This window comes from Dama dama, chromosome 4 (assembly GCF_033118175.1).
Source record: "Dama dama isolate Ldn47 chromosome 4, ASM3311817v1, whole genome shotgun sequence".
Classification (NCBI taxonomy): Eukaryota; Metazoa; Chordata; class Mammalia; order Artiodactyla; family Cervidae; genus Dama; species Dama dama.
In genome coordinates, this window is record NC_083684.1 from 65,406,484 (window position 1) to 65,413,207 (window position 6,724).

Sequence of the window (6,724 nt, forward strand, 5' to 3'; positions counted from 1 at the left end):
ATTTAGGAGAAACAGCACGTAGGAATCCTCCTGTTCAACATTCACTGACAATTCCCCCTTATTTATTTACAATATTTGTTAAAACGGGTTCTGACCATTTGCGTTTCTTTTAACAATTTTTGCATGAAGGCAATGGTAAACAACAAATACAATCGTCAAGACAATCACCCAGATTACAGTTCCAGACCTGATGCTGTGAGTAATGCTTTAAAACTATCCGCGTGCCTCTAGCCCAGATAATTGATCAGCTAGTTGTTCAGCTAAAGTTTCCAAATTAGTGGAAGAGGGCAGATTTTTAGAAAAGGTTTCAAAGATTTCTTTTTGTAATACTTGTACATTTAGAGAGGAATTATCATGTATGTTTTGTAAATGAAATTTGATTGGTTCCCAGTTGTAGGTACTATTATTGACTTGAACAGGAGTAACAGAAAATTGAGTAGAATTCCAATCACATTTTAGCATCACCTGTTTTTGTACATCTATTGATTGATCTCCAACCCATTTGATGGCTGTTTTTAGTTCCTGTATTTCATCTTGAATATCCTCATCTCTCTGAGCCTGAGTGGCCCACATAATATGAGCATCTTTAGTCCAAGTTCGGATAAAGTTATGTGTTTGAACTGAGGTTTGTAAAGCAACTCCAGTGATGGCAGCAGTGGTGCAAATAGCTATTAATCCCAGAATGCCAAGAATCAGCCATCCGATGAATCGTTTAGATCGCTGGAGCAGTTTAGTAAGTAACCAGGAAGCAAGTCCAGCCATGGGACCTTCTTCCCAGGGCCACTGGAGATTGATTGGTAACCATAGACTATGTCAAGATCGAAGAATCAAAAGGGATTCATTTCTTAAGGAAACAGAAGAGATAAGTATATAATTTGCAATTTATACAAGTTACAGAATGTAAAGTCTTACTGAATTGTAAACTTCCTATAGCTAGAATACAAGGAAGGGGAACACAAGCTTGTATGACATATGATTGATTATAACGAAAGAAATAGTTTCTATGACTACGATTGGTCCCTGTGAAATGTCCAGTCCAAGTCCCAAGTTCTTCAGAGCTCCCATTTCCAGTTTCAAGATGTCCCATTGTTCAGGCCCAATCTGTTTATCGAGGACGATTGGAGGATGAGGGGGTGGCATTCCACCGTCAAGCCACCCAAGAAGTCCTTTGTCATGATGATGTTCCATTGCAGTGTTAGTAACCTATGGTACTTGAGTAGCATAATCACACACAGTGCTGTTAATATCATCTGAGCAGTTAGATAACCACATACCATGGGGTCCCCAGTCGACAATTGTATGATTAGCCACAGACATTAATTTTCCTGATTTGGCCTGACATTTGTCCCAACGAACCAGAGCATATTTAAAGTTCTTATTAGTAAACCCTTTGCATGGTGTTGTTCTTTGTTCTTTCCCGAACTCTTTCCCTAAAGTTTCAGTGGTATAAACATGGTTCACAGACAAAGAAATGGCAGTAAATAATCTAAGCATCGTCCTAAAGTCCTCTTTTGGAGGCAGGGCAAAAGCCCAAGTTTTTCGGCTAATGTTTATGCATAATTTTGCTGGGCCCATACACAATGGAAGGACTACATAACCTAGAGAGATATTAATTAGTTTCCCCTCTTCAGGGTGTGAGGGCCCTTTAAGGTTCCAGGGAGAAGGCATATGTATGGAGTCATTGGTTAATACGATTGGCCCTCTCTCCGTCCATTCTATGACCTGAAGTAAAGGGGGGTTGAGTCTGTAAGCCCAGTAAGTGTGATTAATAAGTTCAGCTCAAGCAGGGGGGCGAGTTGGGGGGAGGAGGCGAAAGCAAGCCGGGCAACAAAAATATTTTCAGGACTCCGAGGCATTCTCTGTTGAGAAGTCAGATTTTCAGCTTGATTAGTAAGGGTTTTTCTTTGTACCCAAGAGGGGAGATCATAAGGTTGATGCCACCGAGGGTGGCGCTTTCTGGAGATCTTTAGAGCCTCCATGGCCCATATTGGAATTTCTTCCTCCTGGGGTGGTTGTTGTCTGAGCTCTATCTTGAAGGCCAGGGGGCCCCCTTGGGTCGGATGTTCCGAAGAGGAAGTCGTGTGAGTTCATTGGATCCATCTGGGGAAATACAAGCATACCCCTTTCCCTGTAAGATTCATTTCCCAGATTTCCATTGTCTATTCAACCTGTCTTGGTACCAAATGGGCAGAGGAGGAGAAGAGTCCTTCAGTTCCTCAAAATGTTCTTCTGCTCTTGTCAAGATAGCACCTTGCGGTAAGTTTAGAAAATTTAAAACAAATAAAGCTATATTAACAATAGTTACAGGCTTAAAGAATATATTGCGTTGGAATCTAGTAAAGTCTGCTGGATAAGGAAGATAAAAGTGTTCCTGTGTTTTCCCCCTTATTTAGTTTTTTATTTGTAGTTTCAGTGTGTGATGTATTTGTTTATGTCTTGTTTTTGTGGATTATAAGGGATGTCTGTAATCTGTTTAATAGAGAATGGATGTAAAAATTGTTTGAACTGCTTAGAAATATAGGCAGGGCCATTGTCTGTTTTTATAGAATTAGGTGTTCTCATTATTGCAATGTAAGCTAACAGGTGGGTTATAACATGTCGTGTAGTTTCACCTGGGAGAGGTGTGGCCCATATAAAAGAAGAATTTGTATCAATCGAGACATGTAAGGAGGAAGAGGAAAAAAGTTCAGGGCAATGAGTTACATCCATTTGCCATAAAATTCTCTTTCATTTGTCATAAACCTTTTTTATGTTTTTGTATTCATCATTTTCTTTGCCATTTCTTCTTTTTATCAAAAGCATACATGTTACTTTTCTTTAGCAACTATGAAGTGTCTTGTATATTAGCAGTTTATACATTGGTGGATATCTTTTTGTTTATTATATAAATATTTATATATATTTATTAATAGTCTAAAATCTCTTTAGTTTTTCTGCAAGAAAAACTTTTTGTAAGAGGAAGTTAGTGTTCAGTAATTAATGTTTTAAAATCTTACTTTATTTGGAAATGACCTAGCTATTGAATAAACTTATATCATTTAGTTTAGTACAATTTTAGGAATTTAAGTTACCCAATGCTAAGAGATTATTTTAGATACACCTTTTTAAAATAGAATTTTTTTTAATAGGGTTTGTCTAAAACTTTTCATTTATATATTTATATAGATATATAGATATATATAAAGAGTTAACTTGTTGACAAATTTAGTTTACCTTAAATCTAGGCACAATAAAAGTACTATATAATGTTGATGATGTAAGATGTGTCTTAGATTAGCAAGCAATTATATTTAAATTACATTTATATTTAAAGGAGCATTATTTTTAATACTGAATATTCTTCCGTTCATGTAAACTTGAATTTAAATAGAACTCATTAATTTCATGTTATCCAAAAACAGAGACATATGTTGAGACATAGATAATTTTAGATAGACAGATATAGCTTTCTCCTTGAAATTTAAAATATCTTATATATATATATATACATATATATATATATTTTTTAGTTCCACCAATTTGCTTATGGCTGGAGTCCCAGACAGAGTGGCTGTGTATCCCAAGGACATGATAACAGTTAACTTCAGGTTTTTTCTTAGGCCTGTTTTTGCTTCCCAGGCAGAATTGGAGCTCCAAACATGTATTTTAACAAGTTAACCTTTTCCTAACTGCACGTGTAAGAAGAGTTGGTTTTGAAATTTCAAAAAAGATTTTATTTTAATCAGTTTTTTCTGGAGTCTAAAGTATATCATGGGCATTCAGTGTCAAAAATGTAATTTCTCCTTTGTGTAGTTACAGTATATTATTAATGATATATGCATGAGGGAATTGCTGTCCCATTGGATGTAAAGCCTTGGCTACAGAATTTTGACACATAGTCGGACTGTTAAGCATACCTTGAGGTAACACATTCTATTGAAATCTCTTATGAGGACCGATGTGTTTAGGAAAAGGGAGAGAGAAAGTGAATCTCTCTCGGTCTAAAGGGTGTAAAGGTATATTCAAAAAGCGATCTTGTAACTCAGTACTAATAATGTGCCACTTCTGAGGAATAGTAGTAGGTGATGGGATCCCTGGTGGTAGTGCACCCATAGGTTTCATAGATGCATTAACCTTTCTAAGGTCTGTTAAGAGATGTCATTTGTTAGATTTCTTTTTTATAACAAAAATAGGAGAGTTCCAAGGAGAGTAAGATTCCTCAATATGTTTTAATTCTAAGTGTCTGTCTATAAGTTCTTTAGTAGCCTGTAATTTTTCTTTCGTAAGCGGCCATTGTTCTGTCCAAATAGGCTCATCATTCTTCCAAGTTGTTTTAATAATTGCTTTATTTTTTAAATGAGCAGTGACCCCTAGGAAAAATGTGGAATGTGTATCTGAGTTTGCCATTGCATAACTAAGTCCCTTCCTATTTGATTAAGCAGTGCATCTATCACATAAGGTCTTAATGTTGCAGGCAGGCCTTTTGGTCCTTCATATGCCTAGATTTGAACATTTTGATAAATATCTTATACTTGGTTTGAGAAATTCCTGCAATTTGGCAAGAGATTTTTTGTATAGGCCAGGATTTGGGCCATGAATGTTTGGAAATTTAAGGCAAAAGAAGTAATTGAGCAATTTTGTCCCCATTTTTGAATTGCCATAGAATCCGAGATGACATCATAATTTGAATCTCTCCTTTATAATCTGAATCAATTATTCCAGGGTGAACAGTAATTCCTTTAGAAGTCAAACTAGATTGGCCAAGTGAAAGACCAAAGGTTTGTGGTGGCAGGGGTCCAAAAAGTCCGGTAGATACTCTAGAAGGGACTGCTTGAGGGTAAAGGAAAAAAATCATATAGGGCTGGTATATCTATGGCAGCACTGCCAGATGTTGAGGGTTTGAGGGAAAAGATAGAATTTGCCCCTGGTTTTTGTTGTAGGGGACCTGGGGGGGGGGGGTCCCCTGTTTGGCGTTTCCTGGAATAGCTTTTCCCTCAATATCAAATTTAGATTTACAATCTTTGGCTGAATGCATTCCACTAGGGCAGAGAGAGCAGATTCTTGGAAGTTTTTTTTATTAGCTCTTAGGGCAGTCCCTCTTTAAAACTTTTTTATCTCCACATGTAAAGTATCCTTCATTTCCCTTTCTAAAGGCAGCAGCCATTGTCTCAGCTAGCATTTGCATCTTTTGAGTTTCTGATCCTAGATTGCGTGCCACAAGCCTTCAAATAATCAATAATTGTCCCAGTCTCACAAATTGGAGTGATAGCTCTTTGACATTCCTAATTTGCATTCTCATAAGCAAGTAATTTCTCTAGCTGTTTTTTGGCTTCTTCTCCAATTACAGTACGGGAAATAGCAGTTTCTAATCTAGCTGAAAAATCAGCATAACTTTCATTAGGTCCTTGAAATATTTTAGTGTAGCTACCTGTAGGCTCTCTTTGAGGAGTAATTAGATCCCAAGCTTCAAGGGCCACTGTTTTTAATTGTTCATGCCATAAGGGAGGGCATTGTATTTGAGCTTCTATGGTATCAAATTGTCTGGCGCCAGTTAACATTTCAAAAGTAATTTGGTTTTGGGGAGTGCCAGCTCGAGCATTCTTGTTAGCATGATTTCTGGCTATATCATGAAACCGCATTGTCCATTGAAGATATTCTGGTTTAAGGAGAGCTTTTATTAAAGTTCTTCAATCATAGGGAATAACATTTCCAATAGAAGATGTCACAACATTTAGAAGCTCTTCAGTGAAAGGCGAATGTGGGCCATACATAGTTACAGCCTTTTTCATTTGTTGCATCTAAAAAAGATGAATACCATCATATTGAGGTACTATGTGCCCTTGAGCATCAGGATTTCTTCAAACTGGAAAGACGGAAAAACCATCGGCGTCAGAAACTTGTGATCGCAAAGCCAGTAATTCAGAGAGCGTATGTCGCGGAGGAGAGCGAGTAACTGCTGATTTTTTGGAAATATGAGTCTGTGCCCAGGACTTATCATTTTTGTCCAGAAAAGCATTGCCAGTTTTTAGTGTCAAGAAACGTATTAGGTGAGTCGTTGTCAGAATCATTAGGTTCTAACAAAGGAGAGACTTGGATCTGTGCCTGCTGGCAGAGGAGGAGCATTTGGAGCAGCCGAGACAGGGCTAGTAGGAAAATTGTGAAATATTGTATGTTGTTTTAATTGGGCCTTCTGTAAAGTTTTATCACCTAGTTGATATTCACACAGTAAGTGTTCTGTCTGTTGTCGAATATTGGGAGGGCTAGAATTTACCTTGAAATGGCAGAGTTACAGCTTTAATGAGAGCCCAAAGGGGCCAGAAATCAACTGGAATATTTTTTCCCTGCCTGGGGGCTCGTTCAACATTTTCTTCGACCTGGTCCCAAATTTCTAAATCAGAACTGCCTTTATCAGGGAACCAAGGATTACATTTAACCACTGTTTTAAAGCAAGCCTCTATTCACTGGCATGAAACCAAAAGTCCCTGTGCTGTAAACAAATGGTGAAGTGAAGTAGAGAAATGATGGGGCTTTCCAGCCGTTTGACCCGTGTCTTAATGCTTACCAACCTCAGTAGGTCCTGACTACAATAGGCCCTGAGTCACTCCGTCCGAAATGCCGCGTATACCAGAGTCCCAGTTCGGGCTCCACTTGCTGGGGTCCTTTAATGGACTGGAACCTGGCGGTCCAGAGTCAACGGTAAGAAAGTGAAAGAAAGAAAGAAAGGCACGGGGAAGCAAGCTCTGAT